Below are 19,071 nucleotides of genomic sequence, written 5' to 3'. Positions count from 1 at the left end.
GATGCACTCGCAAGAAATAGTATTTGAAGCAAAAGAGAGCATCAAGAGGCAAATACAAAACAAATTTAAGTCTAACATGCTTCCTATGCATAGGAATCTTGTAAATAAACAAGTTCATGAAGAGCAAAGTCACAAGCATAGGAAGATAAAACACATGTAGCTTCAAAAATTTCAGCACATAGAGAGGTATTTTAGTAACATGACAATTTCTACAACCATATTTTTCTCTCTCATAATAACTTTCAGTAGCAACATGAGCAAACTCAACAATATAACCATCACATAAAGCATTCTTATCATGAGTCTCATGCATAAAATTATTACTCTCCACATAAGCATAATCAATTTTATTAGTTGTAGTGGGAGCAAATTCAACAAAGTAGCTATCATTATTATTCTCATCAAGTGTAGGAGGCATAGTATAATCACAACAAAATTTACTCTCCATAGTAGGTGGCACCAAAAGACCACTATCATTATAATCATCATAAATAGGAGGCAAAGTATCATCAAAGAAAATTTTCTCCTCAATGCTTGGGGGACTAAAAAGATCATGAAAACCAGCTTCCCCAAGCTTAGAACTTTCTATATTATTATCAACAATGGTGTTCAAAGCGTTCATACTAATATTACTACCAGCATGCAAATAAGATTCCATAGGTTTTTTAATTTTCGCATCAAACAATCCATGTTTTAAATCAGGAAATAGAATAAGAAGATCATTCTTGTCCATTATGCCAAACTAGTGTAAACAAGAAACAAAAAGATGCAATTGCAGGATCTAAAGGAAATAGCTTCGAGTACTTACAACAGCGGAAAATAGCTTGTTGGCGTGTAGTTGATGGTGGTAGTATTGCAGCAGTAGTAACACAGTAAAACAGTAAACAAGCAGCGATAGCAGTATTTAGGAACAAGGCCTAGGGATTACACTTTCACTAGTGGACACTCTCAACATTGATCACATAACAGAACAGATAAATGCATACTCTACACTTTTTGTTGGATGATGAACACATTGCGTAGGATTACACGAACCCTCAATGCCGGAGTTAACAAGCTCCACAATAATGCTCATGTTTTAGTAACCTTTAGTGTAAGATAGATCAATACAACTAAACCAAGTACTAACATAGCATGCACACTGTCACCTTCATGCATATGTAGGAGGAATAGATCACATCAATATTATCATAGCAATAGTTAACTTCGCGATCTACAAGAGATCATGATCATAGCATAAACCAAGTACTAACACGGTGCACACACTGTCACCTTTACACACGTGCAGGAGGAATAGAACTACTTTAATAACTTTGCTAGAGTAGCACATAGATAAATTGTGATACAAACTCATATGAATCTCAATCATGTAAGGCAGCTCATGAGATTATTGTATTGAGGTACATGGGAGAGATGAACCACATAGCTACCGGTACAGCCCCGAGCCTCGATGGAGAACTACTCCCTCCTCATGGGAGCAGCAGCGGTGATGAAGATGGCGGTGGAGATGGCAGCGGTGTCGATGGAGAAGCCTTCCAAGGGCACTTCCCCGCTCCGGCAGCGTGCCGGAACAGAGACTCCTGTCCCCCAGATCTTGGCCTCGCAATGGCGGCGGCTCTGGAAGGTTTCTGTGGTTTTCGCCAATCGTATCAGGGTTTTCGATCCAGGGGCTTTATATAGGCGAAGAGGCGGCGCAGGAGGGTCGAAGGGGCGACGACACCATAGGGCGGCGCGGCCAGGGCCTGGGCCGCGCCGGCCTATGGTCTGGGGGCCCAGTGCCCCCCCTCTGGTCCTTCTCGTGTGTTCTGGATGCTTCCGGTGAAAATAGGAACCTGGGCGTTGATTTCGTCCAATTCCGAGAATATTTCGTTACTAGGATTTCTGAAACCAAAAACAGCAGAAAACAGGAACTGGCACTTCGGCATCTTGTTAATAGGTTAGTTCCAGAAAATGCACGAATATGACATAAAGTGTGCATAAAACATGTAGATAACATCAATAATGTGGCATGGAACATAAGAAATTATCGATACGTCGGAGACGTATCAGGGACCGACCTGCCAGCTGCGTCGTCATCGTTTCAAAGGGGGCAGGAGATCAAACGAAATAGGCAAATAGCCAGAAATTAGGGGTCAAAAATAACTCCAAAAAAGGAAACTTTTATTGTTCGTAGAGGATAACATGCGGGACCCATGAGCCAGCAGCTTACTCAACGTTTCAAAGGCGGCATGAGATCGAAAGAAAAAGGCAAGTGACAAAATATCAGGAGCCAAAGATAATCCAAGAAAAAAACTTTATTGTACATAGAGGATGACATGCGGGTCCCAATTAGCAGCAGTGGTCTCAACGTTTCAAATGCGGCTTGAGATCAAAAGAAAAAGAAAGTTGATTGTACATAGAGGATGCCATGCGGGTCCCATGAGTCAGCAGCTTACTCAACGTTTCCAAGGCGGCAGGGGATCAAAAGAAAAAGGAAATAGCCAAAAATCAGAGGGTGAAAAAAAACCCAAGAAAATAAACTTTTATAGCACATAGAGGATGACATGCGGGTCCCATGAGCCAGAAGGTTCCTCAACGTTTCAAACGTGGCATGAGATCGAAAGAAAAATGCAAGTGACCAAATATCAGGAGCCAAAAATAATTCAAGAAAAGAAACTTGAGTGTACATAGAGGATGACATGCGGGTCCCATTTAGCAAGAAATGTATCACCGTTTGAGAGGCTGCACGGGATCGAAAGAAAAAGGCAAGTGACCAAATATCAGGAGCCAAAAAGAATCCAAGAAAAGAAATTTTATTGTACATAGAGGATGATATGCGGGTCCCATGAGCCTGCAGGGTCCTCAACGTGGCATGAGATCGAAAGAAAAATGCAAGTGACCAAATATCAGGAGCCAAAAATAATTCAAGAAAAGAAACTTGATTGTACATAGAGGATGACATGCGGGTCCCATTTAGCAGCAGCGGTATCACCGTTTGAGAGGCTGCATGGGATCGAAAGAAAAAGGCAAGTGACCAAATATGAGGTGCCAAAAAAAAATCCAAGAAAAGAAAGTTTTATAGTACATAGAGGATGACATGCGGGTCCCATTTAGCAGCAGCGGTATCACCGTTTGAGAGGCGGCAGGGGATCGAAAGAAAAAGGCAAGTGACCAAATTTGAGGTGCCAAAAAAAACTCCAAGAAAAGAAAGTTGATTGCTCATAGAGGATGACATGCGGGTCCCAATTAGCAGCAGCGGTGTCAACGTTTCCAAGGCGGCAAGGGATCAAAAGAAAAAGGAAGTAGCCAGAAATCAGGGGGTCAAAAAAATCCAAGAATAGAAAGAATTTTGGTTCATAGAGGATGACATGCGGGACCCATGATCCTGCATCGTAAATGGCTCGATCGGAGAGCGTTGAACGAGATGGCGCGATCGAGAAAAAAAACAATGCCAGAGAGGCTGCCATCTGGGCCCTACATCCCTCGGCGGTGCGGATTTGCGTTGACTCGGCCGGAGAACCCGACAATTCGAGATGCACCACGTCCCGGGCCACCATACGCAACGTTTTGGCCGGTTTCGTCGAGCTAGGTGGCCTCAAAAACGAGAAAAAAAACGTTTTGACATGCACAACGGACAGACCCAAAATCGTCGGCCATGGTACACCAGCAACCACGGCGCGACTTCAACTTCGTCGACCATGGCAACTTTTCTTGTAGTGAAAGTCGATGTGACCGTTGTCGGCACACTTCCTCTACATCTACCTTCGGGATTAGTTTTAAGCCTAAATAATTGTTATTTTGTACCCGCGTTGAGCATGAACATTATATCTGGATCTTGTTTAATGCAAGATGGTTATTCATTCAAGTCTGAGAATAATGGTTGTTCTATTTTTATGAATAATATCTTTTATGGTCGAGCACCTGAAAAGAATGGCTTATTTCTGTTAGATCTCGATAGTAGTGATACACATATACATAACATTGATGCTAAGCGAATTAAATTGAATGATAATTCTACTTATATGTGGCACTGTCGTCTTGGTCATATTGGAGTGAAACGCATGAAGAAACTCTATACCGATGGATTACTTGAATCACTTGACTTTGAGTCACTTGATAGATGCGAAGCATGTCTGATGGGAAAAATGACTAAGACTCCATTTTCTGGTATTATGGAGCGAGCTACTGACTTATTGGAAATCATACATACCGATGTGTGCGGACCAATGAGTGTAGCATCGCGCGATGGTTATCGTTATGTTCTAACCTTCACAGATGATCTGAGTAGATATGGGTATATCTATTTCATGAAACATAAATCCGAAACTTTTGAGAAGTTTAAGGAATTCCAAAGTGAAGTAGAAAATCAACGTAACAAGAAGATTAAATTTCTACGATCTGATCACGGAGGTGAATATCTGAGTTATGAGTTTGGCATGCATTTAAAGAAATGCGGAATACTTTCACAATTGACACCGCCGGGAACACCACAACTTAACGGTGTGTCCGAACGTCGTAATCGAACTCTCTTAGATATGGTTCGTTCTATGATGTCTCTTACTGATTTGCCGTTATCATTTTGGAGTTATGCATTAGAGACAGCCGCATTCACTTTAAATAGAGCACCATCAAAATCCGTTGAAACGACACCGTATGAATTATGGTTTAATAAGAAACCTAAGCTGTCGTTCCTTAAAGTTTGGGGTTGCGAAGCCTATGTAAAAAAGTTACAACTGGACAAGCTAGAACCCAAAGCGGAGAAATGCGTCTTCATAGGATACCCTAAGGAAACTATAGGGTACACTTTCTATCACATATCCGAAGGCAAAATCTTTGTTGCTAAGAACGGAACCTTTCTTGAGAAAGAATTTCTCACTAAAGAAGTGACTGGAAGAAAAGTAGAACTCGATGAGATTGATGAATCTTTACTCGTTGATCAGAGTAGCGCAGTACCGGAAGTTGTTCCTGTACCGCCTACACCGGCAACAGAGGAAGCAAATGATAATGATCATGAAACTTCGAACGAGGAAGCTACTGAACCTCGCAGATCGACAAGGGAACGTACCACTCCTGATTGGTATGATCCTTGTCTAAATGTCATGATTGTGGACAACAATGATGAAGACCCTGCGACGTATGAAGAAGCGATGATGAGCCCAGATTCCAACAAATGGCAAGAAGCCATGAAATCCGAAATGGGATCCATGTATGATAACAAAGTGTGGACTTTGGTAGAGTTACCTGATAGCCGCAAGGCTGTTGAGAATAAATGGATCTTCAAGAGAAAAACAGATGCTGATGGTAATATTACTATTTATAAAGCTCGACTTGTCGCAAAGGGTTTCCGGCAAATTCAAGGAGTTGACTACGATGAGACTTTCTCACCTGTAGCGAAGCTAAAATCTGTGAGGATTTTGTTAGCAATAGCTGCATTTTTCGATTATGAGATTTGGCAGATGGATGTCAAAACGGCGTTCCTTAATGGAGACATTGAGGAAGAGTTGTATATGGTACAACCCAAAGTTTTTGTCGATCCTAAAAATGCTGACAAAGTATGCAAACTTCAGCGTTCAATCTATGGACTGAAGCAAGCATCGAGAAGTTGGAACCGACACTTTGATAAGGTGATCAAAGACTTCGGGTTTATACAGTGTCATGGAGAGGCCTGTATTTACAAGAAAGTGAGTGGGAGCTCTGTAGTATTCCTGATATTATATGTGGATGACATTTTATTGATTGGGAATGATATAGAACTATTAATCAGTGTAAAAGGTTATTTGAATAATAGTTTTTCAATGAAAGACATTGGTAAAGCATCGTATATATTAGGCATCAAGATTTATAGAGATAGATCAAGACGTCTAATAGGGCTATCACAGAGTACATACCTGGACAAGATTCTAAAGAAGTTTAGAATGGACGAAAGTAAGAAAGGGTTCTTACCTATGTTACTAGGCAAGGTCTTGAGTAAGACCCAAGGACCAGCTACGACAGAAGAAAGAGAAAGGATGAGTAATATCCCCTATGCCTCGGCAGTAGGATCTATCATGTATGCCATGCTATGTACTAGAACGGATATAGCACATGCTGTTAGTTTGACTAGCAGATATCAAAGTGATCCAGGGATGGAACACTGGACAGCGGTCAAGAATATCCCGAAGTACTTGAAAAGAACTAAGGATATGTTTCTTTGTTATGGAGGTGACCAAGAGCTCGTTGTAAACGGTTACACCGATGCAAGTTGGAACACTGATCCTGATGACTCTTAAGTCACAGTCTGGGTACGTGTTTATATTGAATGGTGCTGCAGTAAGCTGGGCAAGCTCGAAGCAGTGCACGGTGGCGAAATCTTCAACAGAATCAGAGCACATAGCGGCTTCAGAGGCTTCATCAGAAGCGGTATGGATGAAGAGGTTCATTGTAGAGCTCGGTGTGGTTCCTAGTGCATTGGACCCACTAGTCATCTACTGTGATAACATGGGTGCCATCGCCAATGCACAAGAACCAAGGTCACACAAGAGGCTGAAGCATATCAAGCTGCGTTATCACTCGATTCGCGAGTACATCGAAGATGGAGAAGTAAAGATTTGCAAATTACACACTGATCTGAATGTAGCAGATCCGTTGACTAAAGCTCTCCCTAGGGCAAAGCATGACCAACACCAGAATGCCATGGGTGTTAGGTACCTTACAATGTAATCTAGATTACTGACTCTAGTGCAAGTGGGAGACTGTTAGAGATATGCCCAAGAGGCAATAATAAAAGTGGTTAATATATATCTTTGTGTTTATGATAAATGTTTATATATACCATGCTATAATTGTATTAACCGAAACATTGATACATGTGTGATATGTAAACAACAATGAGTCCCTAGTATGCCTCTTAACTAGCTTGTTGATTAATAGATGATTAGTTTCATAATCATGAACATTGGATGTTATTAATAACAAGGTTATATCATTGTATGAATGATGTAATGGACACACCCAATTAAGCGTAGCATAAGATCATGTCATTAAGTTATTTGCTATAAGCTTTCAATACATAGTTACCTAGTCCTTTCGACCATGAGATCATGTAAATCACTTATACCGAAAAGGTACTTTGATTACATCAAACGCCACTGCGTAAATGGGTGGTTATAAAGGTGGGATTAAGTATCCGGAAAGTATGAGTTGAGGCATATGGATCAACAGTGGGATTTGTCCATCCCGATGACGGATAGATATACTCTGGGCCCTCTCGGTGGAATGTCGTCTAATGTCTTGCAAGCATATGAATAAGTTCATAAGAGACCACATACCACGGTACGAGTAAAGAGTACTTGTCAGGAGACGAGGTTGAACAAGGTATAGAGTGATACCGATGATCAAACCTCAGACAAGTAAAATATCGCGTGACAAAGGGAATTGGTATCGTATGTGAATGGTTCATTCGATCACTAAGTCATTGTTGAATATGTGGGAGCCATTATGGATCTCCAGATCCCGCTATTGGTTATTGGTCGGAGAGAGTTCTCACCCATGTCCACATAGTTCGCGAACCGTAGGGTGACACACTTAAGGTTTGATGTTGTAATAGTAGAACTTGAATATGGAATGGAGTTCGAAGTATTGTTCGAAGTCTCGGATGGGATCCCGGACATCACGAGGAGTTCCGGAATGGTCCTGAGAATAAGATTCATATATAGGAAGTCATTTTATAAGTTTGAAAATGATCTGGTGATTTTATGGAAGGTTCTAGAAGGTTCTAGAAAAGTCCGGAAGAAATCACTAAGGAAGGAGGAGTCCCGAAGGGACTCCACCTCCCATGGCCGGCCAACCCTAGAGGGGTGGAGTCCAAGGTGGACTCCACCAAGGGGGCCGGCCACCCCCCCCCCCCCGCATGGAAGGGTGGGAATCCCACTTGAGGTGGGAGTCCCACCTTGGGTAGGTTTCCCTACCACATGGAAGGTTTTGGGTTGAGGTCTTATTCGAAGACTTGTAGTCCAACACTTGGGGTTCCACCTATATAATGAGGGGCATAGGAGAGGGGGCCGGCCACCACAAGCCCTCAAGCTGGCCGCACCCCTAAGTGGCCGGCCACCCCCTATCCTCCACCTCTCCCGCAACGCTTAGCGAAGCTCCGCCGGAGATCTCCATCACCACCGCCACCACGCCGTCGTGCTGCCGGATTAAAGGAGGAGCTACTACTTCCGCTGCCCACTGGAACGGGGAGAAGGACGTCGTCTTCATCAACACCGAACGTGTGACCGAGTACGGAGGTGCTGCCCAATTGTGGCACCGTGATCAAGATCTTCTACGCATTTTTGCAAGCGGCAAGTGATCGTCTACCACAGCAACAAGAGCCTCATCTTGTAGGCTTTGGAAATCTTCAAGGTTGAGTCTCGATCATCCCCTCGTTGCTCCCGTCTTCTAGATTGCATCTTGGCTTGGATTGCGTTCTCGCGGTAGGAAATTTTTTGTTTTCTATGCAACGAATCCCTACAGGGTGAGCCTTCGTGGCGTGGGGAATCCTTTGTGGGACCTCCACCCCTCCAAACGTGACGTACCTTCTTGCAAAGGAAGGGAACACGGGAATACATCCTCGTCTCCGCGTGCTATCGGTTATCTCTAACCGAACTCCTTACTTGTGATTTAACTTCCTGTGAGAGCCTTCGTGCTCGAGTTACTTGTATCCTCATATAGGTTGCTTCACCTAGTTTGCATTAGGCTCATCTTTATATTCCGCAAAGCCTAATATTGCAAAGAAAGAATTAAAATCTGTAGAAAACTATTCACCCCCCTCTAGGTTTACCATCTCTATACTTTCATGGAGTCCCTCCGGGACTCCGCCTTCCATAGTGATTTCTTCTGGACTTTTCTAGAACCTTCTAGAACCTTCCATAAATGCACCGGATCATTTTCAAACTTGTAAAATGACTTCCTATATATGAATCTTATTCTCCGGACCATTCCGGAACTCCTCGTGATGTCCTGGATCCCATCCGAGACTCCGAACAAAACTTCGAACTCCATTCCATATTCCATATCTACTTAAACGACATCAAACCTCAAGTGTGTCACCCTACGGTTCGCGAACTATGCAGACATGGTTGAGACTTCTCTCCGACCGATAACCAATAGCGGGATCTGGAGATCCATAATGGCTCCCACATATTCAACGATGACTTAGTGATCAAATGAACCATTTACATATGATAGTGATTCCCTTTGTCACGCGATATTTTACTTGTCCGAGGTTTGATCATCGGTATCTCTATACCTTGTTCAACCTCGTCTCCTGACAAGTACTCTTCACTCGTACCGTGGTATGTGGTCTCTTATGAACCATTCATATGCTTGCAAGCTAATTAGACGACATTCCACCGAGAGGGCCGAGAGTATATCTATCCGTCATCGGGATGGACAAATCCCACTATTGATCCATATGCCTCAATGATACGTCTCCGACGTATCGATAATTTCTTATGTTCCATGCCACATTATTGATGATATCTACATGTTTTATGCATACTTTATGTCATATTTATGCATTTTCCGGCACTAACCTATTAACGAGATGCCGAAGAGCCAGTTCCTGTTTTCTGCTGTTTTTGGTTTCAGAAATCCTAGTAAGGAGATATTCTCGGAATTGGACGAAATCAACGCCCAGGGGCCTATTTTCACACGAAGCTTCCAGAAGACCGAAGATGATACGAAGTGGGGCCACGAGGTGGCCAGACGCTAGGGCGGCGCGGCCTGGCCCTTGGCCGCGCTGGCCTAGCGTGTGGGGCCCCCGTGTGGCCCCCTGACCTATCTCTTCCGCCTACATATAGTCTTCATCGCGAAACCCCCAGTACCGAGAGCCACGATACGGAAAACCTTCCAGAGACGCCGCCGCCGCCAATCCCATCTCGGGGGATTCAGGAGATCACCTCCGGCACCCTGCCGGAGAGGGGATTCATCTCCCGGAGGACTCTACACCGCCATGGTCGCCTCCGGAGTGATGAGTGAGTAGTTCACCCCTGGACTATGGGTCCATAGCAGTAGCTAGATGGTTGTCTTCTCCTCATTATGCTTCATTGTCGGGTCTTGTGAGCTGCCTAACATGATCAAGATCATCTATCTGTAATGCTATATGTTGTGTTTGTTGGGATCCGATGGATAGAGAATACTATGTTATGTTGATTATCAATCTATCTATGTGTTGTTTATGATCTTGCATGCTCTCCGTTACTAGTAGATGCTTTGGCCAAGTTGATGCTTGTAACTCCAAGAGGGAGTATTTATGCTCGATAGTGGGTTCATGCCTCTATTGAATGCGGGGAGTGACAGAAACCCCTAAGGTTGTGGATGTGTTGTTGCCACTAGGGATAAAACATTGATGCTATGTCCGAGGATGTAGTTATTGATTACATTACGCACCATACTTAATGCAATTGTCTGTTGTTTGCAACTTAATACTGGAAGGGGTTCGGATGATAACCTGAAGGTCGACTTTTTAGGCATAGATGCATGCTGGATAGCGGTCTATGTACTTTGTCGTAATGCCCAATTAAATCTCACAATACTCGTCATATCATGTAAGTGCATTGTCATGCCCTCTCTATTTGTCAATTGCCCAACTGTAATTTGTTCACCCAACATGCTATTTATCTTATGGGAGAGACACCTCTAGTGAACTGTGGACCCCGGTCCTATTCTTTTACATCGAATACAATCTACTGCAATACTTGTTCTACTGTTTTCTGCAAACAATCATCATCCACACTATACATCTAATCCTTTGTTACAGCAAGCCGGTGAGATTGACAACCTCACTGTTTCGTTGGGGCAAAGTACTTTGGTTGTGTTGTGCAGGTTCCACGTTGGCGCCAGAATCCCTGGTGTTGCGCCGCACTACATCTCGCGGACATCAACGTTCAACGTGCTTCTTGGCTCCTACTGGTTCGATAAACCTTGGTTTCTTACTGAGGGAAAACTTGCCGCTGTACGCATCACACCTTCCTCTTGGGGTTCCCAACGGACGCGTGCTGTACGCGTATCAAGCTCTTTTTCTGGCGCCGTTGCCGGGGAGATCAAGACACGCTGCAAGGGGAGTCTCCACATCCCAATCTCTTTACTTTGTTTTTGTCTTGCTTTATTTTATTTACTACTTTGTTTGCTGCACTAAATCAAAATACAAAAAAATTAGTTGCTAGTTTTACTTTATTTGCTATCTTGTTTGCTATATTAAAAACACACAAAAATTAGTTACTTGCATTTACTTTATCTAGTTTGCTTTATTTACTATTGCTAAAATGGGTACTCCAGAAAATACTAAGTTGTGTGACTTCACAACCACAAATAATAATGATTTCTTATGCACACCTATTGCTCCAACTGCTACTACAGCAGAATTCTTTGAAATTAAACCTGCTTTACTAAATCTTGTTATGCGAGAGCAATTTTCTGGTGTTAGTTCTGATGATGCTGCTGCCCATCTCAATAACTTTGTTGAATTATGTGAAATGCAAAAGTATAAGGATGTAGATGGTGACATTATAAAATTAAAATTGTTTCCTTTCTCATTAAGAGGAAGAGCTAAAGATTGGTTGCTATCTCTACCTAAGAATAGTATTGATTCATGGACTAAATGCAAGGATGCTTTTATTGGTAGATATTATCCCCCTGCTAAAATTATATCTTTGAGGAGTAGCATAATGAATTTTAAACAATTGGATACTGAGCATGTTGCAAAAGCATGGGAAAGAATGAAATCTTTGGTTAAAAATTGCCCAACCCATGGACTGACTACTTGGATGATCATCCAAACCTTTTATGCAGGACTGAATTTTTCTTCGCGGAACCTATTGGATTCAGCTGCTGGAGGTACCTTTATGTCCATCACTCTTGGTGAAGCAACAAAGCTTCTTGATAATATGATGATTAATTACTCTGAATGGCACACGGAAAGAGCTCCACAAGGTAAGAAGGTAAATTCTGTCGAAGAAACCTCATCCTTGAGTGATAACATTGATGCTATTATGTCTATGCTTGTGAATGGTAGGACAAATGTTGATCCTAATAATGTTCCGTTAGCTTCATTGGTTGCCCAAGAAGAACATGTTGATGTAAACTACATTAAAAACAACAATTTCAACAACAATGCTTACCGGAACAATTCTAGTAACAACTATAGGCCATATCCTTATAATAATGGTAACGGTTATGGTAATTCTTATGGGAATTCTTACAATAATAATAGGAACACACCCCCTGGACTTGAAGCTATGCTTAAATAATTTATTAGTACACAAACTGCTTTTAACAAATCTGTTGAAAAAAAGCTTGGGAAAATTGATATACTTGCTTCTAAAGTCGATAGTCTTGCTGCTGATGTTGATCTTTTGAAATCGAAAGTTATGCCTAATGAAAATCATAATAATAAAAATTTTATTACAGCAAACGCCATCCAAGTTAGAATTAATGAGAATATAAGATTGATGGCCGAATTACGTGCTAGGTGGGAGAAAGAAGAAAATGCTAAAGAAGATAATGTAGCTAAAGTTTGGACTATTACCACCACTAGTAATGCTAATGCTTCACATGTTGCTGCACCTCCTACTAATAATGGTAAAAGAATTGGTGTTGGCAATGTTTCCACTTCTAATGCGAAGCGCGAAAAACTGCCTGAAACTGCTAAAACTGCTGAAACTACTTGTGATAAAACTGCTGAAATTTTTTCCAACATTGGGGATAATGATCCCATTGCTTTAGATTATAATGGTTTGGATTTTTATGATTGCCACATCTCTGAAGTTATAAAGTTCTTACAAAAACTTGCTAAGAGTCCTAATGCTAGCGCTATAAATTTGGCTTTCACGAAACATATTACAAATGCTCCCATAAAAGCTAGAGAAGAGAAACTAGAACGCGAAACTTCTATTCCTAGAAAGCTAGAGGATGGTTGGGAGCCCATCATTAAGATGAAGGTCAATTACTTTGATTGTAATGCTTTATGTGATCTTGGTGCAAGTATTTCCGTTATGCCTAGAAAGATCTATAATATGCTTGACTTGCCACCATTGAAAAATTCTTATTTGGATGTTAATCTTGCTGATAATTCTACAAAGAAACCTTTGGGGAGAGTTGATAATGTTCGCATTACCGTTAACAATAACCTTGTCCCCGTTGATTTTGTTGTCTTGGATATTGAATGCAATGCATCTTGTCCCATTATATTGGGAAGACCTTTTCTTCGAACTGTTGGTGCTATCATTGATATGAAGGAAAGTAATATTAAATATCAATTTCCTCTCAAGAAAGGTATGGAACACTTCCCTAGAAAGAGAATGAAGTTACCTTTTGATTCTATTATTAGAGCAAATTATGATGTTGACACTTCGTCTCTTGATAACACTTGATGCACACTTTCTGCGCCTAGCTGAAAGGCGTTAAAGAAAAGCGCTTATGGGAGACAACCCATATTTTTACTACAGTACTTTTGTTTTATATTTGAGTCTTGGAAGTTGTTACTACTGTAGCAACCTCTCCTTATCTTAGTTTTGTGCATTGTTGTGCCAAGTAAAGTCGTTGATAGTAAGGTTCATACTAGATTTGGATTACTGCGCAGAAACAGATTTCTTTGCTGTCACGAATCTGGGCCAAATTCTCTGTAGGTAACTCAGAAAATTATGCCAATTTACTTGAGTGATTCTCAGATATGTACGCAACTTTCATTCAATTTGAGCATTTTCATTTGAGCAAGTCTGGTGCCTCAATAAAATTCGTCTTTACGAACTGTTCTGTTTTGACAGATTCTGCCTTTTATTTCGCATTGCCTGTTTTTCTATGCTTGATGGATTTTTCGATTCCATTAACTTTCAGTAGCTTTGTGCAATGTCCAGAAGTGTTAAGAATGATTATGTCACCTCTGAACATGTAAATTTCAATTGTGCACTAACCCTCTAATGAGTTGTTTTGAGTTTGGTGTGGAGGAAGTTTTCAAGGATCAAGAGAGGGAGATGATACAATATGATCAAGGAGAGTGAAAGCTCTAAGCTTGGGGATGCCCCGGTGGTTCACCCCTGCATATATCAAAAAGACTCAAGCGTCTAAGCTTGGGGATGCCCAAGGCATCCCCTTCTTCATCGACAACATTATCAGGTTCCTCTAGTGAAACTATATTTTTATTCCATCACATCTTATGCACTTTGCTTGGAGCGTCAGTTTGTTTTTGTTTTTGTTTTGTTTGAATAAAATGGATCCTAGCATTCTTTGTGTGGGAGAGAGACACGCTCCGCTGTTGCATATGGACAAATATGTCCTTAGGCTTTACTCATAATATTCATGGCGAAGGTTGAATCTTCTTCGTTAAATTGTTATATGGTTGGAAACGGAAAATGATACATGTAGTAATTGCTAAAATGTCTTGGATAATGTGATACTTGGCAATTGTTGTGCTCATGTTTAAGCTCTTGCATCATATACTTTGCACCCATTAATGAAGAAATACATAGAGCTTGCTAAAATTTGGTTTGCACAATTGGTCTCTCTAAGGTCTAGATAATTTCTAGTATTGAGTTTGAACAACAAGGAAGACGGTGTAGAGTCTTATAATGTTTACAATATGTCTTTTATGTGAGTTTTGCTGCACCGCTTCATCCTTGTGTTTGTTTCAAATAACCTTGCTAGCCTAAACCTTGTATCGAGAGGGAATACTTCTCATGCATCCAAAATCCTTGAGCCAACCACTATGCCATTTGTGTCCACCATACCTACCTACTACATGGTATTTCTCCGTCATTCCAAAGTAAATTGCTTGAGTGCTACCTTTAAATTTCCATTCTTCATCTTTACAATACATAGCTCATGGGACAAATAGCCTAAAAACTATTGTGGTATTGAATATGTACTTATGTACTTATGCACTTTATCTCTTATTAAGTTGCTTGTTGTGCGATAACCATGTTCCTGGGGACGCCATCAACTACTCTTTGTTGAATATCATGTGAGTTGCTATGCATGTCTGTCTTGTCTGAAGTAAGGGAGATTTACCACTCATTTAATGGTTAGAGCATGCATAATGTTAGAGAAGAACATTGGGCCGCTAACTAAAGCCATGATCCATGGTGGAAGTTTCAGTTTTGGACAAATATCCTCAATCTCATATGAGAAAATTAATTGTTGCTACATGCTTATGCATTAAAGAGGAGTCCATTATCTGTTGTCTATGTTGTCCCGGTATGGATGTCTAAGTTGAGAATAATCAATAGCGAGAAATCCAATGCGAGCTTTCTCCTTAGACCTTTGTACAGGCGGCATAGAGGTACCCCTTTGTGACACTTGGTTAAAACATATGCATTACGATGATAATCCAGGTAATCCGAGCTAATTAGGACAAGGTGCGGGCACTATTAGTATACTATGCATGAGTCTTGCAACTTGTAAGACATAATTTACATAACACATATGCTTTATTACTACCGTTGACAAAATTGTTTCTTGTTTTCAAAACCAAAGCTCTAGCATAAATATAGCAATCGATGCTTTCCTCTTTGAAGGACCTTTCTTTTACTTTTATTGTTGAGTCAGTTCACCTATTTCTCTCCATCTCAAGAAGCAAACACTTGTGTGAACTGTGCATTGATTCCTACATACTTGCATATTGCACTTGTTATATTACTTTACATTGACAACTATCCATGAGATATACATGTTACAAGTTGAAAGCAACCGCTGAAACTTAATCTTCTTTTGTGTTGCTTCAATACCTTTACTTTGAATTATTGCTTTATGAGTTAACTCTTATGCAAGACTTATTGATGCTTGTCTTGAAAGTACTATTCATGAAAAGTCTTTGCTATATGATTCATTTGTTTACTCATGTCATTTACCATTGTTTTGATCGCTGCATTCATTACATATGCTTACAATAGTATGATCAAGGTTATGATGGCATGTCACTCCAGAAATTATCTTTGTTATCGTTTACACCTCGGGACGAGCAGAAACTAAGCTTGGGGATGCTGATACGTCTCCGACGTATCGATAATTTCTTATGTTCCATGCCACATTATTGATGATATCTACATGTTTTATGCATACTTTATGTCATATTTATGCATTTTCTGGCACTAACCTATTAACGAGATGCCAAAGAGCCGATTCTTTGTCGTCTGCTGTTTTTGGTTTCAGAAATCCTAGTAAGAAAATATTCTCGGAATTGGACGAAATCAACGCCCAAGGGCCTATTTTCACACGAAGCTTCCAGAAGACCGAAGATGATACGAAGTGGGGCCACGAGGTGGCCAGACGCTAGGGCGGCGCGGCCTGGCCCTTGGCCGCGCCGGCCTAGCGTGTGGGGCCCCCGTGTGGCCCCCTGACCTATCTCTTCCGCCTACATATAGTCTTCGTCGCGAAACCCCCAGTACCGAGAGCCACGATACGGAAAACCTTCCAGAGACGCCGCCGCCGCCAATCCCATCTCGGGGGATTCAGGAGATCACCTCCGGCACCCTGCCGGAGAGGGGATTCATCTCCCGGAGGACTCTACACCGCCATGGTCGCCTCCGGAGTGATGAGTGAGTAGTTCACCCCTGGACTATGGGTCCATAGCAGTAGCTAGATGGTTGTCTTCTCCTCATTATGCTTCATTGTCGGGTCTTGTGAGCTGCCTAACATGATCAAGATCATATATCTGTAATGCTATATGTTGTGTTTGTTGGGATCCGATGGATAGAGAATACTATGTTATGTTGATTATCAATCTATCTATGTGTTGTTTATGATCTTGCATGCTCTCCGTTACTAGTAGATGCTTTGGCCAAGTTGATGCCTGTAACTCCAAGAGGGAGTATTTATGCTCGATAGTGGGTTCATGCCTCTTTTGAATCTGGGGGAGTGACAGAAACCCCTATGGTTGTGGATGTGCTGTTGCCACTAGGGATAAAACATTGATGCTATGTCCGAGGATGTAGTTATTGATTACATTACGCACCATACTTAATGCAATTGTCTGTTGTTTGCAACTTAATACTGGAAGGGGTTCGGATGATAACCTGAAGGTGGACTTTTTAGGCATAGATGCATGCTGGATAGCGGTCTATGTACTTTGTCGTAATGCCCAATTAAATCTCACAATACTCATCATATCATGTATGTGCATTGTCATGCCCTCTCTATTTGTCAATTGCCCAACTGTAATTTGTTCACCCAACATGCTATTTATCTTATGGGAGAGACACCTCTAGTGAACTGTGGACCCCGGTACTATTCTTTTACATCGAATACAATCTACTGCAATACTTGTTCTACTGTTTTCTGCAAACAATCATCATCCACACTATACATCTAATCCTTTGTTACAGCAAGCCGGTGAGATTGACAACCTCACTGTTTCGTTGGGGCAAAGTACTTTGGTTGTGTTGTGCAGGTTCCACGTTGGCGCCAGAATCCCTGGTGTTGCGCCGCACTACATCTCGCCGCCATCAACCTTCAACGTGCTTCTTGGCTCCTACTGGTTCGATAAACTTGGTTTCTTACTGAGGGAAAACTTGCCGCTGTACGCATCACACCTTCCTCTTGGGGTTCCCAACGGACGCGTGCTGTACGCGTATCACTCAACTCATACTTTTCGGATACCTAATCCCACCTTTTTAACCACCCATTTACACAGTGGCGTTTGATGTAATCAAAGTACCCTTCCGGCATAAGTGATTTACATGATCTCGTGGTCGAAAGGACTAGGTAACTATGTATCTAAAGCTTATAGCAAATGAACTTAATGACGTGATCTTATGCTACGCTTAATTGGGTGTGTCCATTGCATCATTCACATAATGACATAACCTTGTTATTAATAACATCCAATGTTCATGATCATGAAACTATGATCATCTATTAATCAACAAGCTAGTTATACAAGTGGCTTACTAGGGACTCCTTGTTGTTTACATAACACACATGTATCAATGTTTCGGTTAATACAATTATAGCATGGTATATAAACATTTATCATAAACACAAAGATATATAATGACCACTTTATTATTGCCTCTTGGGCATATCTCCAACAAAGGGATCTGGCAACTTCTTTGTGAACTTCAAGCAGAGGGATCTGGCTGGTATTTTGGTCACAGTTTTCCATGATTCTGACCTTAGCAGAGGAAGAACCAGAGTTATCAACCGGAGCCACTTGTGGATTCATAGCATTCTGGACTCTTGTAGCAAAGGAATCAGAAACTGTATCAGATAAGCTAGAGGAGCTCACCACAACCTCTTTACCTTTCTCGGCACCACCTTGAGGAGCATTTTGATATGAACCTTGAGTATGTCCACCTCTGTTTTCAGTCTCCCTTGTAGTAGTGTTTTCATTACCACCCCCTGCAACATTCAAAGTATCATCATTACCAGTTCTCTGTCTCTTGGGGGAATTCTGCTGTGAATCACCATTGGCATTCTCCACTGCAGAAGCATAATATGTTGCAGGATTGGTATTGGGATCAATCACCTCCCTAGTAAACTGGAATTCATAGAATCCCTTCTTGATGGAACCAATTCTGGAACTTGGTACATCGTAGAAGTAACTACATCGTAGCCTTTGTTATCACAACAAAACTCTGCCTTAGGATGGAATTAAATTTTGACACAACATACGGCCGCTCAACACCGCACACCGTAACATGAATTTGTTCTCCGTTTAATAAAAAAAACAGGTGGTATACATATCTGTATATATATATATCATATGTTCATACTCCTCCTGCAGCGGCGGAGCTAGCAGATGTATAGCGTGGGAGGCAAAGAATATGAAACATTGGGAGGGCAGATCAGTCTACTTCTTTTCGTCTAACATCTCCTTTAGTAACACTCCCCTTCTAACTTACAGATAGCTCCGCCAGTGTCCTCCAGATTCACAAATAAGCCATATTTGAACACTCATCTGGTCCCGAGGTATTTGTGCTTTTGGAAACACCGAGTATAATGCGGACACACACATAAACCACATCCACACTCACACAACTTCTATATCATATTGGTGCATGCGTAGCTTCAACATTCACGAAGTGACCAAATAAAGTTGTACTCCATCCATTTCAATAAGCAAGGCTTATATATAGAAAA

The sequence above is a fragment of the Lolium perenne genome, chromosome 1 (genome assembly GCF_019359855.2).
Source record: "Lolium perenne isolate Kyuss_39 chromosome 1, Kyuss_2.0, whole genome shotgun sequence".
Taxonomy (NCBI): Eukaryota; Viridiplantae; Streptophyta; class Magnoliopsida; order Poales; family Poaceae; genus Lolium; species Lolium perenne.
Note: the sequence above shows the minus strand (reverse complement) of the source record.